At 42.5% G+C, this 10,640-nt stretch overlaps 1 protein-coding gene across 2 annotated transcripts in view; it reads left to right on the forward strand.

Moving 5' to 3' along the window:
- The first annotated feature begins 1,076 nt into the window (after nucleotides 1–1,076).
- The window catches only part of ARHGAP5 (Rho GTPase activating protein 5), a 49,365-nt gene continuing 39,801 nt past the window's right edge, over nucleotides 1,077–10,640 (forward strand). Inside the window, exons 1-2 of one of the 2 annotated variants that reach the window (XM_054067652.1) lie at nucleotides 1,077–1,300; nucleotides 8,548–8,654. The gene's annotated coding sequence lies outside the window, so the exon portion shown is untranslated. The remainder of the gene's footprint in view (nucleotides 1,301–8,547; nucleotides 8,655–10,640) is intronic. The other variant, XM_054067653.1, reaches the window with a different exon arrangement.

Genomic DNA, 10,640 nt, shown 5'->3' on the forward strand with positions numbered 1-10,640 from the left:
GTCTAGTCTCAATCTGCCCCTCTCCAGTTTATACCCATTGCCCGTCGTCCTATCACTACGAGCCTTTGCAAATAATCCCTCTCCAGCTGTCTTGTAGCCCCTTTGGGTACTGGAAGGCCGCTATAAGATCTCCTCGGAGCCTTCTCCAGGCTGAACAGACCAAACTCTCTCGGCCTATCCTCGTATGGGAGGTGCTGTGGAATGACCTGGGTCAGAAGAGACCCACAAGCACCAGACTCCATCTCCTGTGTCCCCACACGGGTCAACCCCAACACCCACACCATGTGTCCTGAGTGCCTTGTCCAAACGCTTCTGGAACCTTGCCAGGCTTGGCACCGCGACTGCTTCCCGGGAAGATGTTCCAGGGCTCCACCACCCTCTGGGTCAAGAACCTTTTCCTAATAACCAACCTAAACCTCCCCTGGCACAACTTCCTGCCCTTAACCTCGGGTCCTCGAAAGGCAGCAAGTGCCGTTTTGCACTGGCAAAGCCTGGACTACACCGTGACAAGTTACAAGGCGGCCCGAGAGAAGCAGCGCTGACCGATGCTGCATTTTGGCATCTTCTAATTCCATCCCGCCCAACCACCATTTTCCTCCCTTGGAGGCGCCGCTGCCGGGTGAGCGCAGAAGCGGGGCTCCCGCTCAGCAGCCAGCCCGGTGGCCGCCCAGGGGCCGCGGGGACGGCCACCCCCTCGAAATCCGCTCTCCTATAGGGAGCGTAGCGGCGCCGTCCGAGGCGGGATCAGAACTCGCGGCCGCCGCCGCGCGCTACCCATGCGGCCACCGGGGCACCAGGCGCGCGCGCCCGGTCGGGCCCGGGAGGTGTGTGTGTGTGGAGGAAGGGAGGCGGAGCGGCGCGCGCGTGCGTGCGCGCGCAGCTGGCGGTCGGCCGCGCGCGCGCGCGCGCGCGCGCCCTCCTTCCCTCCCTCCCAGGCTTCCCGGGGAATCCAGCGGCAGCAGGAAGAGGCGCTTCCCCCGCGCACGCGCAGCTGGCCGGGCGGGCGCGCGCTGAGCCGCGGCGGCGGGAGGGAGGGGGGAGGGGAGGGAAGCGAAGCTGCTGAGGTAAAGTTAGGGGGAGAGAGAGACTCCGCCAGCCGAGCGAGAGCCGGGGAGGCTCGGCGGCCGCCATTACTGAGCCGGGAGCGCCGAGCCGGGACGGGGCCGCGGCGGCCGGCAGCGCTCGGGGGCCGCGGGCCGGAGGGCGGACAGAGCCCCGCGGGGAGGAAGAGCCCGCCGGGGGGCCGGCGTCCCGGGAATGCCGCCGCCGCCGCCGAGCAGCCGGATCCCGACGGCGCGAGGTGAGGGGAGGAATCCGGTCCCGCGGGAGCTGCCCCGGCCTGGCGGGCGGCGGGGGAGCGGGGGGAGGCGGCTGTGGCCCGGCCGGCGGGGGGCGAGCGGGGCCACCCCTCCCCGCGGGGCCGGCGCCCCCCCCCCGCCCCCCCGCGCGGGGGAAGGGCAGGGAGCCGAGCGCCTGGTCCCAGACAGGTGATGAAGGCCTGGGCGATGGGAGGGTCTGAGCCTGCTATGCGAGGCTGCCAGCTGGTCACGGCTCTCCGGGGAGGGAGGAAGGCAGGAAGGGGAGCTTCCCTGCTCTTTTCTTCTTCCTTCCTCGTTCCCTTCTCCCCCTACTCCTTTGGCTTCCTCCCTTTTTCCATTCCCACTGCTTCCACCCCTCCTTTTTCTGTTCTCCTTTCTCTGTACTTCTTTTCCTCCTCATCGCCCCCTTCTACTCGTTCTCGTCTTCTCCGTTCTTCTCCTTCTCTACTACATTTGAACAGTTGTCAGTTCCTCCTTCCTTTCACCTTCAAATATTGCTCGATATTAAATTTCAGAAAACTTCGCTCTCCTAATGACGTGTGTGCATTTCTGTTTTCCCACCAGGTGGATTTTAAGGCTTTGAAATAGGGTAGTCGGTTGCAGTGTTGCAGCTTTCAAGCATTTTTAATCCCTTCAGCCACCATAACCTTTAGACTCTCTCCACCCAAGGAAAGCACCAGAGATATACAGATATAATGTTGTGGTGTTGTAAATATAGGACATAAGGAGTATAAAACGCTGTTTTAATTAAGAGTTGTTGAAAGACCATTTACTTATAACAGGAAGACATACTTATCACCTCCCCTCCCTTCCTCTGTACCACCCTTTTGCCCTCTCCTGTATTGCTTTTGATACCAGCATGGAATATTTCCTTAATAAGTAGGAGGGAAACATTTTTAATCTAGACCAAAATAGGCCTGTGGGGGTATGTGTGTATTCTTTAGTTTAGTGTCATACAGATAACTGGAGGATTTTTTTTCTCCTTAATAAAGATCCTTGACAGAAATTTAAAAACTCTACACTGCAGAGTAAAAACAGTAAAGACAGAGCAGCATTTGCTGGTCAGTTGGACGTCCATTTTAAACCTGTGCACTGAAGCCAATTGCAGCACAGCTACCTGTATACTTATTTCAGAAATGAATGAGGAATTAATAGGTTGCTTTTTTCTTCTATTGTGTTGTCTTACCTTCCTAAGATTCTTCGATATGACAGCTGTTTTCAGCAGTGACATCAGTGACCAGTTAAGTGCCTTCTCAAAAGACCCATGCGTATTTAAAATCTACAGTACGTATCTAAACCGAGCATATTACAAATGCTCATCCAGGTGCATTTTTGTAAGGGTTTCTTTTCCCTTATGCTGCTTTGAAAATTACTTTTTAAGAAGTGCTAAAATTCTTTAAGATTCTATTTATAGTTCTCTACTGAAACTCGTTGCTACTAGAGCTTAGGAAGTGTGACATAAATACGGTAGTTTTTTAAAAAAGTCTATAGGACTATAAAGTATCAGAAATTGTTTAAGCCTCTGTAAAGTTATCGATCTTGTTTCAGTATAACAGGTTTCTTTTAAGCCTGGAACATACTGAGCTTAAGTAGTACGTTGTTTTTTTTTTTTTTCCTAAATACCCCTATGTAAAAATGTAAATAATTGCAACCAAATGCTTACCGCTCCCTGGTATTGGACTTGATTTTAGCTAAGGTGTTGCATGTGTAACATAATCCAATTAAATACTTTAGGCTCAGACTAAATTGTTTTAAAATGCTATATTTAGCACTCACAGGAGCAAATGCTGCACATGTTTTTGAGGTTGAAGATAAAATGTGCTCTCTTAAAGCCATAGGTGTTTTTTCCATGCGCGAACTTTGTAGGAAAGAAAAGCACTCATCATCAAAATAGATTGTTCTGCATAAGTTTCCCCTTTGGGACTTGTTATTTGAGTAGATGGTACAAAAATAATTCTGTTCTGTTTAATGAAGATATTAAAAGGATGTTGATGGTTTCTTGAGACTTCCAGAAGAATTTTCTTAACAGAAGACAAATCCCATGTACTGGCATCCTTCAGGAATACTTTGCATGAAACTTTAGAGCACTCCACATCACTACTTTTAGCAGACTAATACGTGGTGTATTCTTCAGATAACACGTGTGAGGAAGGCATCCCATCTTTCAGGGCTGGTACTGTGACCTTTCCTGAAAGAATGGAAGTTCGTGAAGCCGAGTGTTCTGCATGAAGTTCTGCTGGCACAGTTACGTCTGTGAGCGCTCTCAAAACAGGCTGTGGCCGTGACGTGCCTGTGGGAGCAAAGCCCGCGCTGCTGCGCTCTCGCCGTGCGATAAGGAAGGAATGCTTTCCCGCGGAGCCTGCGCTGTTGGGGAGGAGCGGAGAGGAGAGGAGCGGAGCCGGCCGTGCTGTCGGGAGCGCCTGGGCCCGCGCCGCCGCCAGGGGGCGGTGTCTGCGTGCCGGCCCGGGGGCGGCGGGGCCCCGCGCTGCAGCCTCCTGGATCCGGCCGGCCGCCTTCGCCAGGCCTTTGGAGGGAAGAGCTTAGAGTCGGACCCAAGAGTCCCCTTCCTTCTGGAGTGCTCCGCCTACTCATAGCTATAAGAAAAAGTTTAGTTTCAGATGATCCCCAAAACTCTGGGAATTCTGATTGTCAGGGCTTTTTTTCTCCTGTTCTTGTGTTATTCCCATCTTAATGGCTACACAAAACTTAATCATTTTTTTTTGTTGTTGTTTTTCTTTCCCTTTGACAATTTTTAGCTTAAAGGTCAGTGTAAGTGAGCTAGGATATTGGTTTTTTTCATCATTTTAAAAGCCTACATTTAAAGGTATTGTGTTTTATAGATTATTGGTTGAACCTTCAAGGGTATTGTGTTTTATAGATTATTGGTTGAACCTTCTCATCAATGCCATGTATTTGTGGATTTTAATGAAGTATTTAAAGTAAAATGAATTCAAAACTTATTGCAGGAAAATCTGAAGCGATTGTAGTGAAGTTATTTTCAGTTGGGTATTTTAAACATGCTTTTCTAGTCACTAACACTTATCAGAAGCCAAAATAATCTGTGGCTAATTCGGAACATGACATTTTTGTGGTAAATTAGAGTTATTTCTTTGCTTTTGAGTTACAATTCCCATGCATTTTTGCAGTTCTGCATCGGTTGACATGCAAGCATAACAGAAGACTTTGCAGTTTAAAAAAGTAAACCAAATAGCTACATGCACAATTTTGGAAACGTGCATATTGTTGCATCATGGCATTAATTTATTTGAGTTAGCTAATTATTATGCAGAATATTATTTGCTACTTACATATGCCTTTTCACTTACTCATTTCATGATTTAAAAAAGAATTCAGTAGCCAATGTTTTCTTTTTACACAGGAGGAAATTACACAGGTGGCTTTGTACAAGGTCAAGGAACAAGCCACTGTTTAAGTCTCAAAACTTATGGTGTTGAGTCCTGGATTCTATACTGCAGTTCCTTATGAAGTAAAATAAGATTAAATGATCCATTTATGTGGATCAGTGAAATTTGGTGAAGTTGCTGCTGCCAGATTGTAGATTTTTCTTTTTTTCAGGAAATGCATTTTAGCCCTGTTCTCTTCTTACGCTGATCCCTGCTTCCTCATCTGCTTCTTTTTCTTTCTTCTGCTTTTTATCAGTGCTTTCATGGATTCCTTTTGTAAAATTTCTCCATCAGTTCTTTTGTGTTCTTCCTGAATAACTTTGCAAATAAGCCTAATCAGGTGGTCTTGCACGGAGAAACTTCTGTGAGCACTATGTAAGTCTTCTGCACAGGAGAATCTGCTACAAAAATAACTACTTAAGAATTTGTTTTTCCTGTAAACTTGTACTAATTCATTTCCTGTTAAAATATAGGCTTTGAACATGTACTGAATGGTCTCAGATATTCAGAAATTTGTAGATTAGTAACTCCAGAGGTCTAAGTTCAGACCAGTGCAATGCTGATAATTTGAACTTTTGCAGTCTGTTTGTTGTGCCTTGATATAATTTGTGTAGATTAGTTCAGGTTTGTGTGTTTGTTTTTTTTTTTTTTGTGAACAGCAACAGTGATAATAGAGGATCACTGGAATGCAATGCTGTTTTATTTTGAATTTAGAAATAAAGTTTAGGCCTTGATTTTGTTTTGGGCAATACACTGGTGGTCTTCAGGGTGTTGTTATAAGTAGGAGAAATTCAGTAAACTTAGTAAGAATTAACAGCTTTGAACTTATGTTTTTAAACACCATTTTGCACTGATTTGTATTATGAAGTTCGGCAGTCATTTTTTTCCTTTTTTTAAAATAAATTGATTACTTTGCTTTTGTATGCAAAGGATTATCTAAGCTACATAATTCCTTTAGGGATGGTAGTTGGCCATCATATTAACTGAATCTGAAACGAACAGCGGTTGGGGTAATCCATTCTCATCCTTCATTTACCTAGCATGACTAATCACTCTACCACTTCAGCTATATTCCTTTTCAGGCAAAGTATCACTGTTGAGGGTATTTCAAGGCATTGTCTTTTACTGTCTTGTTACTGCTTGATCCAGCTTATTTCCTGATAAGCAGTCTAAAACTTTTTTCCTAGTGCTGGCTGTACTTGTGGAATTTTACTAGGGAGCGTTGTATTTACCCTTATTTATAAGTAAGATTTTTAGTGCGGTTGCTTAATTAAGATTACCAGCACTTGTGAAGGCAAGAATATTGGCACATTGGTAAAGAGGAGAGGAGATGTTAAGTGGTTAGGACCTCAACAGACTTTGGTGAATTGAAATTGTTGATAAGGTGACACTGTTATACTCCATATCCGGTTTAGTTTCTAAAAAAGATTTTGATTTGGAGAGAACATTTCTAACCTTGTTAAAGTGAAAAAGATACATCTTGGTAAATATTGAATGAGAAGTAACAACGTTGCATTAAGCTGCACCAACATTAGATTTTTCTTGTTTTTTTTTTTACTGGTTCTTGAAGTGGGAACATGGGAACAGTTGAATTATTATTCTGATATGTTTTGGGTAGAAGTGGTATTAGTGATGTGCTGAATGGTCTAGGAATTCAAGATACCATACTGAATATTTTCCAGTGTTAAATTTTGAGAAGTGAGGGATCATTCAGTATAAAAAAATTAGCATCAGCAGTTACCTGAATCCAGAGCTCTAACTTCCTTGGAATCTTTGATATTTGAAAATGCTATGCATTCAGAAGTCATCCTGTCATTTCAGTGATATTTGATGTGATTGAATTTACTTTGTTGTCTGCTGTAGAGGTCACAGTAACTTTCTGTTGGTGTATTAATATACCCTGCAAAGCAGGCTAGACTGTGATCGCTCCTTTTTTTCATGTGTGCTTTTCTTCGCTTGGTCAGCTAATTTACCAACACTATCACAAGACCATGGTAATTGAAACTAACCCTGAAAAATACTGGTCCATAAACTGTTGCATCTAGACTACATTACAGAGTGAGTAAAGGACTGTGGTGAAACTCTTACATTCTCTTTTGGCGCTGATTGTAGCTGTTCAAATAGTTGTTGGTCATGAGCACTTCTCCAGAGCCTTTCTGACAGCACTTCTGCTCCAGCCATGTTAGTTCTTCAGGTGGAAAGTTTTTAGGTTCAGAAAGCGGTTTTGGGAGGTATTCAGAAAAACTCAGGAATATTTCTCTCTAAGTTTTTCTTGGCCATTGACCCATCTACAAGTTCCTCTGCAGCCACAATTACTAAATAATGAAGGGTGATTAACCATTGTAGTACTTATTAGTTGATAATAATATGCCATTCTATGCTAATGTTTAGAATTCTGCGCAGAAGACTTTGTGAGACACATGTTTGAGAATAGGACTTCCTCTGGCCTCCTAATGCTTCTGGCTGATCTTGTGGGGGGCTGTATTTGAGATTTTTCTTATGATAGTTGGTGGTGTCCCTCTCCCCCAAGCCCCGGATGCATTCTTGCAGGCGAAGTGACTTTTCTGTCTGCTCTTCCACATACTGTTCTTCTGAGTTCCATGGTCTGTTTCCTCATATGCATCTATCTGGTTTGCTCACCTAGCTGGGGACATAGAAGAGTGCCATAGTGGGGAGGTAAGGGCAGGGAGTGTGACTTGCCTTCTGTCTTCTCTTTCAGGTGATAAGAGTTTATTTAGCTTTGCGGCTAGGCCAGGCTTAGTACAGGACAGATGGCCTGCTGCCTAATGATTTTGGTGTTATTTGGTACCACCGTTTGAGGATTACAGTGTTAGTGTGGTATTGGTATATCGCTTATCACTATTGCTGAATCTTTTGTTTGTCCAAAAGAAGATCTACTAAATTATTAAGATTATAATTGTGACAAAACAAGAAAAGCTCTGCCGTACCTTCTTGATGTTTAGCACATATACAGCATGGCACTGTATCTTCCTGAAAAATGTCACCTTTCTTTAGTAAAAAAGTGGCATACATCGTGATCCAGTGCAAGTGCTTCAAGTTCCTTTCCTTTTCTGCATCTTAATATATGTGCATCACTGGCCTGGCAAAGTCTGGGGGTTGTGCAGATGCAAACTGGGGAAGTTCTGTGGAAGAGAGTTCCATTTTTGATTACTTCGTAGCAGCATCCCTGCAGTGAAAGCAGCACCTATCAAGGTTGTCGTAGTAATTTCTGTCCTAGTTGAGAATTCATAATCTTCAAATATAATTATGCTTTCAATTTCTGATTTGTCACAGTCTGTGACAATTTAGAAATGTACTACGGGTAAAAGAGTTTTCCAGTAGACTGTGTTTTTCTCTGTATATAAATGTAAATAATGTATATAAATGTATTTAGACGTAAGTTCATTCAGTGTATTTTATACTTAGTGACTGTACTGACTTCATCTTGCAAAACTGTTTTAGGTATTTTAGAATTCCTAATTCCTGTACAAGTGATTAGTGACTTCTGTATGTCACGGTTTGTGTGTTGTCTGAGACGCTATATTAATTTTTTTCAGAAGAAGTTTTGGCAGCCTAGGTATTTTTAAAATACCAAGTTAAACTTATGAAATCAGTCACTTAAGAAGAATTGTGCCCTCTCTGTCCCAAGTAGTACTAGCTGTGCTTGGAGGATTTAGACCCCCGAAGTTCAGAGGAAGGAAATCTTGAGTTCTGTTTATGGGAAAAGAATCGTCACATATAGGTGAAGTGTTGTACCTTCTCTAGTTGCTGCTTCTGCTTTCATAATTTAGGAATTATTAACGAACCTCACTCTTTGTTTTCAGATCCCTCAGGGAAGGACTTACTGAAGGACACTGTTTAAATATATGGCATTAGTGCAGGAAGATCACAGCAGGATAATCATCTTGCTTTGCACCTTGTTTTCCTAAGGGTAAGTTTAGGCTTTAGGTCTCCATAATCTTGTGTTTAAGAGGAGAGGTGGGTGAATAATTACAAGATAATACACTGTTTCTTTACAACTACATACGGAAATATAAAAGCCTGTAGAGACAAGGTCCTGTAGTGTGATTAGAAGGTCAGAGATTCTTCCTGCAGTGATGTCATATACATTGTGTATTCTGTAGTTCTTCAGAATTCTTCTATTTAAACATGGAAGAGCTCTACTATATTCAATTCGAAGACTGAAATTGGTTGGGGAAATCAAGCAATCCCTCCCTTGAATCTGTAACAAGGACAAGAGAGGGAGGCAATGATGAATTGGGAGTGTTTTTAATTTGTTATAACAGAATTAGGCAGATTGAAGTAAGCCAATTGAACTAGCTTACTATGAATTTCCATTGTGTAAGTTTTAAGACTATATAAACTATAACATACCTTTAAATTATTGGTATACTCAAAAGAAAGATCTTCAACTCGAGGAGCAATTTAATAATGATTACATATTAAATGTGAAGCTATTATAGTGTCAGATTTACCAGGTTAATTGCTTAATTAGCATAGATTTCAGTCTGTGACTTTGGTTTGTACAGTCACTGCAAAGTAGAAACTGTACAAAAATGAGAAGAAAACCACACTGATTTTATATATCTTTAGTGATTCAGTTACCACTGTGGTGAAAATCTTCCATGTCAGGAATTTTTGAGACTATTTATTTTCTGATTTTGTGAGACTGTTTGTTTTCTTGTTGTCAGTATCCGACTTCACTTTACTACTTGTACTGTTTTGCGGAACAGCTTTTGCTCATCAGTACTTACTTAAAAATATATCGATGTGACAAAACATTTATTGCTGGAGGATGTGTAGAACCTTAGCTAAGTGAGGATGTAGAGTGTCTGAAAGTATTGATTGTTTCTTACAAACTAGTTGCAAATTGATAATGTCTTCCTGAGTAAATGAAATAACTCTGTGGGTGAACGGTTTTGTGTTCTAGATTAGTCCACGTCAAATCTGTATTGTGCTGTGGCAAATAGAAAGCATTTTATAGTGGAAGTGCTGACTAAACTTCTCATTCTAATAGTTTGAATGATGCTGCTATGATAAGCTTTGCTTTAGAAAAAAAACCCCACTGGGTTTGTAGTAATATAAATACTGCTTGTGATGGATTTACTTTTGCTAAGTATTTTTGTTCCCAGAGCCATTTTCTGTTAGCTCTACTTTTTGTAGTTTAAGAATATAAAACCCAGCAAAATCTAAAATACAAATTTGCTTTCTGAATGTTTGTTTGAGTAAACTGATTTAAACAAAAAAAAGAGAGCCTTTGGGGTGACAGATCCTGCTTATTTTTTGAAATGTAAAGGAAAGTACTACGGTACAAATCTCAACAAATTTTTGCCAAGAATGACAAAGTACATAACAAATCTGAGATATTAAGATTAAAATTCCAGTGCTGATGCTCATTATACTTTTTAATTTTTATAAGGTTTACTTATAGATTTGTTTATGTACTTTTATGTTGTTATCTTCTATTTGGTTTTACATTTGTGGAGTACATTCAGTGCAGTAGTCTGTACCTTTCAATTATAGTGCCATGTAATAGCTGTCCTTTTAGCAAGAAAATGAGAAAGTATTTTTATGAAATATTTCCACAGAATTACAGAATGGTGTAGGTTGGAAGGCATCTCTGGAGGTCATCTTGTCCAGCCTCCCTGCTCAGGCAGCATCAACTAGACCAGGTTGCCCAGGACCGTTTCCAGGCAGCTTTTGAATATCTCCAATGAAGGTGTCATTATCTGGGCAACCTGTGATAAGTCGCCCTCACAATAAGAAAAAAATGTTTCCTGACGTTCGTGTGGCCCCTCCTGTGTTTCAATATATGCCTGTTGCCTCTTGTCCAGTCACTGGGCACTGCTGAAAAGAGTCTGGCCCTGCCGCCTTTGCACCTTTCCTCCAAATACTTGTACTGAATGATGAGATCTCT

The sequence above is a fragment of the Cuculus canorus genome, chromosome 5 (genome assembly GCF_017976375.1).
Source record: "Cuculus canorus isolate bCucCan1 chromosome 5, bCucCan1.pri, whole genome shotgun sequence".
Taxonomy (NCBI): domain Eukaryota; kingdom Metazoa; phylum Chordata; class Aves; order Cuculiformes; family Cuculidae; genus Cuculus; species Cuculus canorus.